Source organism: Strix aluco, unplaced genomic scaffold, assembly GCF_031877795.1.
Source record: "Strix aluco isolate bStrAlu1 unplaced genomic scaffold, bStrAlu1.hap1 HAP1_SCAFFOLD_33, whole genome shotgun sequence".
Taxonomy (NCBI): domain Eukaryota; kingdom Metazoa; phylum Chordata; class Aves; order Strigiformes; family Strigidae; genus Strix; species Strix aluco.
In genome coordinates, this window is record NW_027436647.1 from 2,891,055 (window position 1) to 2,900,778 (window position 9,724).

A 9,724-nucleotide genomic window follows, 5' to 3' on the forward strand; every position below is an offset into this window, starting at 1 on the left:
CTTCCCAGGCACAGAGAAGGTGATATCAGGGAATTCTCTGCCTGCCTTTCCCCAGTGCTCTGCAAGCTCTCCAAGACAACATAGAATCTGGTGCTCTGTGCTTTCTTTCCTTCTGAACAAGTGTTACTGTTTTCTGCACAAAAGCGATTCTTGCGAAGCAATGTGAACAGGCACAGAGAAGGTGCTAGCAGGGAATTCTCTGCCTGCCTTTCCCCAGTGCTCTGCAAGCTCTCCAGTACAACATAGAATCTGGGGCTCTGTGCTTTCTTTCCTTCTGAACAACTGTTACTGTTTTCTGCACAAAAGCGATTCTTGCGAAGCAATGTGAACACTTCTGCTTCCCAGGCACAGAGAAGGTGCTAGCAGGGAATTCTCTGCCTGCCTTTCCCCAGTGCTCTGCAAGCTCTCCAGGACAACATAGAATCTGGGGCTCTGTGCTTTCTTTCCTTCTGAACAAGTGTTAGTGTTTTCTGCACAAAAGCGATTCTGCGAAACAATGTGAACACTTCTGCTTCCCAGGCACAGAGAAGGTGCTATCAGGGAATTCTCTGCCTGCCTTTCCCCAGTGCTCTGCAAGCTCTCCAGGACAACATAGAATCTGGGGCTCTGTGCTTTCTTTCCTTCTGAACAAGTGTTAGTGTTTTCTGCACAAAAGTGATTCTGCGAAGCAATGTGAACAGGCACAGAGAAGGTGCTAGCAGGGAATTCTCTGCTGCCTTTCCCCAGTGCTCTGCAAGCTCTCCAGGACAACATAAAATCTGGGGCTCTGTGCTTTCTTTCCTTCTGAACAAGTGTTAGTGTTTTCTGCACAAAAGCGATTCTGCGAAGCAATGTGAACACTTCTGCTTCCCAGGCACAGAGAAGGTGCTAGGAAGGAATTCTCTGCCTGCCTTTCCCCAGTGCTCTGCAAGCTCTCCAGGACAACATAAAATCTGGGGCTCTGTGCTTTCTTTCGTTCTGAACAAGTGTTAGTGTTTTCTGCACAAAAGCGATTCTGCGAAGCAATGTGAACAGGCACAGAGAAGGTGCTAGCAGGGAATTCTCTGCCTGCCTTTCCCCAGTGCTCTGCAAGCTCTCCAGGACAACATAAAATCTGGGGCTCTGTGCTTTCTTTCCTTCTGAACAAGTGTTAGTGTTTTCTGCACAAAAGCGATTCTTGCGAAGCAATGTGAACACTTCTGCTTCCCAGGCACAGAGAAGTTGCTAGCAAGGAATTCTCTGCCTGCCTTTCCCCAGTGCTCTGCAAGCTCTCCAGGACAACATAAAATCTGGGGCTCTGTGCTTTCTTTCGTTCTGAACAAGTGTTACTGTTTTCTGCACAAAAGCGATTCTGCGAAGCAATGTGAACAGGCACAGAGAAGGTGCTAGCAAGGAATTCTCTGCCTGCCTTTCCCCAGTGCTCTGCAAGCTCTCCAGGACAACATAGAATCTGGGGCTCTGTGCTTTCTTTCCTTCTGAACAAGTGTTACTGTTTTCTGCACAAAAGCGATTCTTGCGAAGCAATGTGAAAACTTCTGCTTCCCAGGTACAGAGAAGGTGCTAGCAGGGAATTCTCTGCCTGCCTTTCCCCAGTGCTCTGCAAGCTCTCCAAGACAACATAGAATCTGGTGCTCTGTGCTTTCTTTCCTTCTGAGCAAGTGTTACTGTTTTCTGCACAAAAGCGATTCTGCGAAGCAATGTGAACACTTCTGCTTCCCAGGCACAGAGAAGGTGCTAGCAAGGAATTCTCTGCCTGCCTTTCCCCAGTGCTCTGCAAGCTCTCCAGGACAACATAGAATCTGGGGCTCTGTGCTTTCTTTCCTTCTGAACAAGTGTTACTGTTTTCTGCACAAAAGCGATTCTTGCGAAGCAATGTGAACACTTCTGCTTCCCAGGCACAGAGAAGGTGCTATCAGGGAATTCTCTGCCTGCCTTTCCCCAGTGCTCTGCAAGCTCTCCAAGACAACATAGAATCTGGTGCTCTGTGCTTTCTTTCCTTCTGAACAAGTGTTACTGTTTTCTGCACAAAAGCGATTCTGCGAAGCAATGTGAACACTTCTGCTTCCCAGGCACAGAGAAGGTGCTAGCAAGGAATTCTCTGCCTGCCTTTCCCCAGTGCTCTGCAAGCTCTCGAGGACAACATAATATCTGGGGCTCTGTGCTTTCTTTCCTTCTGAACAAGTGTTACTGTTTTCTGCACAAAAGCGATTCTGCGAAACAATGTGAACAGACACAGAGAAGGTGCTAGCAGGGAATTCTCTGCCTGCCTTTCCCCAGTGCTCTGCAAGCTCTCCAGGACAACATAAAATCTGGGGCTCTGTGCTTTCTTTCCTTCTGAACAACTGTTACTGTTTTCTGCACAAAAGCGATTCTTGCGAAGCAATGTGAACACTTCTGCTTCCCAGGCACAGAGAAGGTGCTAGCAGGGAATTCTCTGCCTGCCTTTCCCCAGTGCTCTGCAAGCTCTCCAAGACAACATAGAATCTGGTGCTCTGTGCTTTCTTTCCTTCTGAACAAGTGTTACTGTTTTCTGCACAAAAGCGATTCTTGCGAAGCAATGTGAACACTTCTGCTTCCCAGGCACAGAGAAGGTGCTAGCAGGGAATTCTCTGCCTGCCTTTCCCCAGTGCTCTGCAAGCTCTCCAGGACAACATAGAATCTGGGGCTCTGTGCTTTCTTTCCTTCTGAACAAGTGTTACTGTTTTCTGCACAAAAGCGATTCTGCGAAGCAATGTGAACACTTCTGCTTCCCAGGCACAGAGAAGGTGCTAGCAGGGAATTCTCTGCCTGCCTTTCCCCAGTGCTCTGCAAGCTCTCCAGGACAACATAGAATCTGGGGCTCTGTGCTTTCTTTCCTTCTGAACAAGTGTTACTGTTTTCTGCACAAAAGCGATTCTTGCGAAGCAATGTGAACACTTCTGCTTCCCAGGCACAGAGAAGGTGCTAGCAAGGAATTCTCTGCCTGCCTTTCCCCAGTGCTCTGCAAGCTCTCCAGGACAACATAAAATCTGGGGCTCTGTGCTTTCTTTCCTTCTGAACAAGTGTTACTGTTTTCTGCACAAAAGCGATTCTTGCGAAGCAATGTGAACAGGCACAGAGAAGGTGCTATCAGGGAATTCTCTGCCTGCCTTTCCCCAGTGCTCTGCAAGCTCTCCAGGACAACATAAAATCTGGGGCTCTGTGCTTTCTTTCCTTCTGAACAAGTGTTACTGTTTTCTGCACAAAAGCGATTCTTGCGAAGCAATGTGAACACTTCTGCTTCGCAGGCACAGAGAAGGTGCTATCAGGGAATTCTCTGCCTGCCTTTCCCCAGTGCTCTGCAAGCTCTCCAAGACAACATAGAATCTGGTGCTCTGTGCTTTCTTTCCTTCTGAACAAGTGTTACTGTTTTCTGAACAAAAGCGATTCTTGCGAAGCAATGTGAACACTTCTGCTTCCCAGGCACAGAGAAGGTGCTAGGAAGGAATTCTCTGCCTGCCTTTCCCCAGTGCTCTGCAAGCTCTCGAGGACAACATAATATCTGGGGCTCTGTGCTTTCTTTCCTTCTGAACAAGTGTTACTGTTTTCTGCACAAAAGCGATTCTTGCGAAGCAATGTGAAAACTTCTGCTTCCCAGGTACAGAGAAGGTGCTAGCAGGGAATTCTCTGCCTGCCTTTCCCCAGTGCTCTGCAAGCTCTCCAAGACAACATAGAATCTGGTGCTCTGTGCTTTCTTTCCTTCTGAGCAAGTGTTACTGTTTTCTGCACAAAAGCGATTCTGCGAAGCAATGTGAACACTTCTGCTTCCCAGGCACAGAGAAGGTGCTAGCAAGGAATTCTCTGCCTGCCTTTCCCCAGTGCTCTGCAAGCTCTCCAGGACAACATAGAATCTGGGGCTCTGTGCTTTCTTTCCTTCTGAACAAGTGTTACTGTTTTCTGCACAAAAGCGATTCTTGCGAAGCAATGTGAACACTTCTGCTTCCCAGGCACAGAGAAGGTGCTATCAGGGAATTCTCTGCCTGCCTTTCCCCAGTGCTCTGCAAGCTCTCCAAGACAACATAGAATCTGGTGCTCTGTGCTTTCTTTCCTTCTGAACAAGTGTTACTGTTTTCTGCACAAAAGCGATTCTGCGAAGCAATGTGAACACTTCTGCTTCCCAGGCACAGAGAAGGTGCTAGCAAGGAATTCTCTGCCTGCCTTTCCCCAGTGCTCTGCAAGCTCTCGAGGACAACATAATATCTGGGGCTCTGTGCTTTCTTTCCTTCTGAACAAGTGTTACTGTTTTCTGCACAAAAGCGATTCTGCGAAACAATGTGAACAGACACAGAGAAGGTGCTAGCAGGGAATTCTCTGCCTGCCTTTCCCCAGTGCTCTGCAAGCTCTCCAGGACAACATAAAATCTGGGGCTCTGTGCTTTCTTTCCTTCTGAACAACTGTTACTGTTTTCTGCACAAAAGCGATTCTTGCGAAGCAATGTGAACACTTCTGCTTCCCAGGCACAGAGAAGGTGCTAGCAGGGAATTCTCTGCCTGCCTTTCCCCAGTGCTCTGCAAGCTCTCCAAGACAACATAGAATCTGGTGCTCTGTGCTTTCTTTCCTTCTGAACAAGTGTTACTGTTTTCTGCACAAAAGCGATTCTTGCGAAGCAATGTGAACACTTCTGCTTCCCAGGCACAGAGAAGGTGATATCAGGGAATTCTCTGCCTGCCTTTCCCCAGTGCTCTGCAAGCTCTCCAGGACAACATAGAATCTGGGGCTCTGTGCTTTCTTTCCTTCTGAACAAGTGTTACTGTTTTCTGCACAAAAGCGATTCTGCGAAGCAATGTGAACACTTCTGCTTCCCAGGCACAGAGAAGGTGCTAGCAGGGAATTCTCTGCCTGCCTTTCCCCAGTGCTCTGCAAGCTCTCCAGGACAACATAGAATCTGGGGCTCTGTGCTTTCTTTCCTTCTGAACAAGTGTTACTGTTTTCTGCACAAAAGCGATTCTTGCGAAGCAATGTGAACACTTCTGCTTCCCAGGCACAGAGAAGGTGCTAGCAAGGAATTCTCTGCCTGCCTTTCCCCAGTGCTCTGCAAGCTCTCCAGGACAACATAAAATCTGGGGCTCTGTGCTTTCTTTCCTTCTGAACAAGTGTTACTGTTTTCTGCACAAAAGCGATTCTTGCGAAGCAATGTGAACAGGCACAGAGAAGGTGCTATCAGGGAATTCTCTGCCTGCCTTTCCCCAGTGCTCTGCAAGCTCTCCAGGACAACATAAAATCTGGGGCTCTGTGCTTTCTTTCCTTCTGAACAAGTGTTACTGTTTTCTGCACAAAAGCGATTCTTGCGAAGCAATGTGAACACTTCTGCTTCGCAGGCACAGAGAAGGTGCTATCAGGGAATTCTCTGCCTGCCTTTCCCCAGTGCTCTGCAAGCTCTCCAAGACAACATAGAATCTGGTGCTCTGTGCTTTCTTTCCTTCTGAACAAGTGTTACTGTTTTCTGAACAAAAGCGATTCTTGCGAAGCAATGTGAACACTTCTGCTTCCCAGGCACAGAGAAGGTGCTAGGAAGGAATTCTCTGCCTGCCTTTCCCCAGTGCTCTGCAAGCTCTCGAGGACAACATAATATCTGGGGCTCTGTGCTTTCTTTCCTTCTGAACAAGTGTTACTGTTTTCTGCACAAAAGCGATTCTGCGAAACAATGTGAACAGACACAGAGAAGGTGCTAGCAGGGAATTCTCTGCCTGCCTTTCCCCAGTGCTCTGCAAGCTCTCCAGGACAACATAAAATCTGGGGCTCTGTGCTTTCTTTCCTTCTGAACAAGTGTTACTGTTTTCTGCACAAAAGCGATTCTTGCGAAGCAATGTGAACACTTCTGCTTCCCAGGCACAGAGAAGGTGCTAGCAGGGAATTCTCTGCCTGCCTTTCCCCAGTGCTCTGCAAGCTCTCCAAGACAACATAGAATCTGGTGCTCTGTGCTTTCTTTCCTTCTGAACAAGTGTTACTGTTTTCTGCACAAAAGCGATTCTTGCGAAGCAATGTGAACACTTCTGCTTCCCAGGCACAGAGAAGGTGCTAGCAGGGAATTCTCTGCCTGCCTTTCCCCAGTGCTCTGCAAGCTCTCCAGGACAACATAGAATCTGGGGCTCTGTGCTTTCTTTCCTTCTGAACAAGTGTTACTGTTTTCTGCACAAAAGCGATTCTTGCGAAGCAATGTGAACACTTCTGCTTCCCAGGCACAGAGAAGGTGCTAGCAAGGAATTCTCTGCCTGCCTTTCCCCACTGCTCTGCAAGCTCTCCAGGACAACATAAAATCTGGGGCTCTGTGCTTTCTTTCCTTCTGAACAAGTGTTACTGTTTTCTGCACAAAAGCGATTCTGCGAAGCAATGTGAACAGGCACAGAGAAGGTGCTATCAGGGAATTCTCTGCCTGCCTTTCCCCAGTGCTCTGCAAGCTCTCCAGGACAACATAAAATCTGGGGCTCTGTGCTTTCTTTCCTTCTGAACAAGTGTTACTGTTGTCTGCACAAAAGCGATTCTTGCGAATCAATGTGAACACTTCTGCTTCCCAGGCACAGAGAAGGTGCTAGCAAGGAATTCTCTGCCTGCCTTTCCCCAGTGTTCTGCAAGCTCTCCAGGACAACATAAAATCTGGGGCTCTGTGCTTTCTTTCGTTCTGAACAAGTGTTACTGTTTTCTGCACAAAAGCGATTCTTGCGAAGCAATGTGAACACTTCTGCTTCCCAGGCACAGAGAAGGTGCTAGCAGGGAATTCTCTGCCTGCCTTTCCCCAGTGCTCTGCAAGCTCTCCAAGACAACATAGAATCTGGTGCTCTGTGCTTTCTTTCCTTCTGAACAAGTGTTACTGTTTTCTGCACAAAAGCGATTCTTGCGAAGCAATGTGAACACTTCTGCTTCCCAGGTACAGAGAAGGTGATATCAGGGAATTCTCTGCCTGCCTTTCCCCAGTGCTCTGCAAGCTCTCCAGGACAACATAGAATCTGGGGCTCTGTGCTTTCTTTCCTTCTGAACAAGTGTTACTGTTTTCTGCACAAAAGCGATTCTGCGAAGCAATGTGAACACTTCTGCTTCCCAGGCACAGAGAAGGTGCTATCAGGGAATTCTCTGCCTGCCTTTCCCCAGTGCTCTGCAAGCTCTCCAGGACAACATAGAATCTGGGGCTCTGTGCTTTCTTTCCTTCTGAACAAGTGTTACTGTTTTCTGCACAAAAGCGATTCTTGCGAAGCAATGTGAACACTTCTGCTTCCCAGGCACAGAGAAGGTGCTAGCAAGGAATTCTCTGCCTGCCTTTCCCCAGTGCTCTGCAAGCTCTCCAAGACAACATAGAATCTGGTGCTCTGTGCTTTCTTTCCTTCTGAACAAGTGTTACTGTTTTCTGAACAAAAGCGATTCTGCGAAGCAATGTGAACACTTCTGCTTCCCAGGCACAGAGAAGGTGCTAGGAAGGAATTCTCTGCCTGCCTTTCCCCAGTGCTCTGCAAGCTCTCGAGGACAACATAATATCTGGGGCTCTGTGCTTTCTTTCCTTCTGAACAAGTGTTACTGTTTTCTGCACAAAAGCGATTCTGCGAAACAATGTGAACAGACACAGAGAAGGTGCTAGCAGGGAATTCTCTGCCTGCCTTTCCCCAGTGCTCTGCAAGCTCTCCAGGACAACATAAAATCTGGGGCTCTGTGCTTTCTTTCCTTCTGAACAAGTGTTACTGTTTTCTGCACAAAAGCGATTCTTGCGAAGCAATGTGAACACTTCTGCTTCCCAGGCACAGAGAAGGTGCTAGCAGGGAATTCTCTGCCTGCCTTTCCCCAGTGCTCTGCAAGCTCTCCAAGACAACATAGAATCTGGTGCTCTGTGCTTTCTTTCCTTCTGAACAAGTGTTACTGTTTTCTGCACAAAAGCGATTCTTGCGAAGCAATGTGAACACTTCTGCTTCCCAGGCACAGAGAAGGTGCTAGCAGGGAATTCTCTGCCTGCCTTTCCCCAGTGCTCTGCAAGCTCTCCAGGACAACATAGAATCTGGGGCTCTGTGCTTTCTTTCCTTCTGAACAAGTGTTACTGTTTTCTGCACAAAAGCGATTCTTGCGAAGCAATGTGAACACTTCTGCTTCCCAGGCACAGAGAAGGTGCTAGCAAGGAATTCTCTGCCTGCCTTTCCCCAGTGCTCTGCAAGCTCTCCAGGACAACATAAAATCTGGGGCTCTGTGCTTTCTTTCCTTCTGAACAAGTGTTACTGTTTTCTGCACAAAAGCGATTCTGCGAAGCAATGTGAACAGGCACAGAGAAGGTGCTATCAGGGAATTCTCTGCCTGCCTTTCCCCAGTGCTCTGCAAGCTCTCCAGGACAACATAAAATCTGGGGCTCTGTGCTTTCTTTCATTCTGAACAAGTGTTACTGTTTTCTGCACAAAAGCGATTCTTGCGAAGCAATGTGAACACTTCTGCTTCCCAGGCACAGAGAAGGTGCTAGCAGGGAATTCTCTGCCTGCCTTTCCCCAGTGCTCTGCAAGCTCTCCAGGACAACATAGAATCTGGGGCTCTGTGCTTTCTTTCGTTCTGAACAAGTGTTACTGTTTTCTGCACAAAAGCGATTCTGCAAAGCAATGTGAACAGGCACAGAGAAGGTGCTATCAGGGAATTCTCTGCCTGCCTTTCCCCAGTGCTCTGCAAGCTCTCCAGGACAACATAAAATCTGGGGCTCTGTGCTTTCTTTCGTTCTGAACAAGTGTTACTGTTTTCTGCACAAAAGCGATTCTTGCGAAGCAATGTGAACACTTCTGCTTCCCAGGCACAGAGAAGGTGCTATCAGGGAATTCTCTGCCTGTCTTTCCCCAGTGCTCTGCAAGCTCTCCAGGACAACATAAAATCTGGGGCTCTGTGCTTTCTTTGCTTCTGAACAAGTGTTACTGTTTTCTGCACAAAAGCGATTCTTGCGAAGCAATGTGAACACTTCTGCTTCCCAGGCACAGAGAAGGTGCTATCAGGGAATTCTCTGCCTGCCTTTCCCCAGTGCTCTGCAAGCTCTCCAGGACAACATAGTATCTGGGGCTCTGTGCTTTCTTTCCTTCTGAACAAGTGTTACTGTTTTCTGCACAAAAGCGATTATGCAAAGCAATGTGAACAGGCACAGAGAAGGTGCTATCAGGGAATTCTCTGCCTGCGTTTCCCCAGTGCTCTGCAAGCTCTGCAGGACAACATAGAATCTGGGGCTCTGTGCTTTCTTTCCTTCTGAACAAGTGTTACTGTTTTCTGCACAAAAGCGATTCTTGCGAAGCAATGTGAACACTTCCGCTTCCCAGGCACAGAGAAGGTGCTATCAGGGAATTCTCTGCCTGCCTTTCCCCAGTGCTCTGCAAGCTCTCCAGGACAACATAGAATCTGGGGCTCTGTGCTTTCTTTCCTTCTGAACAAGTGTTACTGTTTTCTGCACAAAAGCGATTCTTGCGAAGCAATGTGAACACTTCTGCTTCCCAGGCACAGAGAAGGTGATATCAGGGAATTCTCTGCCTGCCTTTCCCCAGTGCTCTGCAAGCTCTCCAAGACAACATAGAATCTGGTGCTCTGTGCTTTCTTTCCTTCTGAACAAGTGTTACTGTTTTCTGCACAAAAGCGATTCTTGCGAAGCAATGTGAACAGACACAGAGAAGGTGCTAGCAGGGAATTCTCTGCCTGCCTTTCCCCAGTGCTCTGCAAGCTCTCCAGTACAACATAGAATCTGGGGCTCTGTGCTTTCTTTCCTTCTGAACAACTGTTACTGTTTTCTGCACAA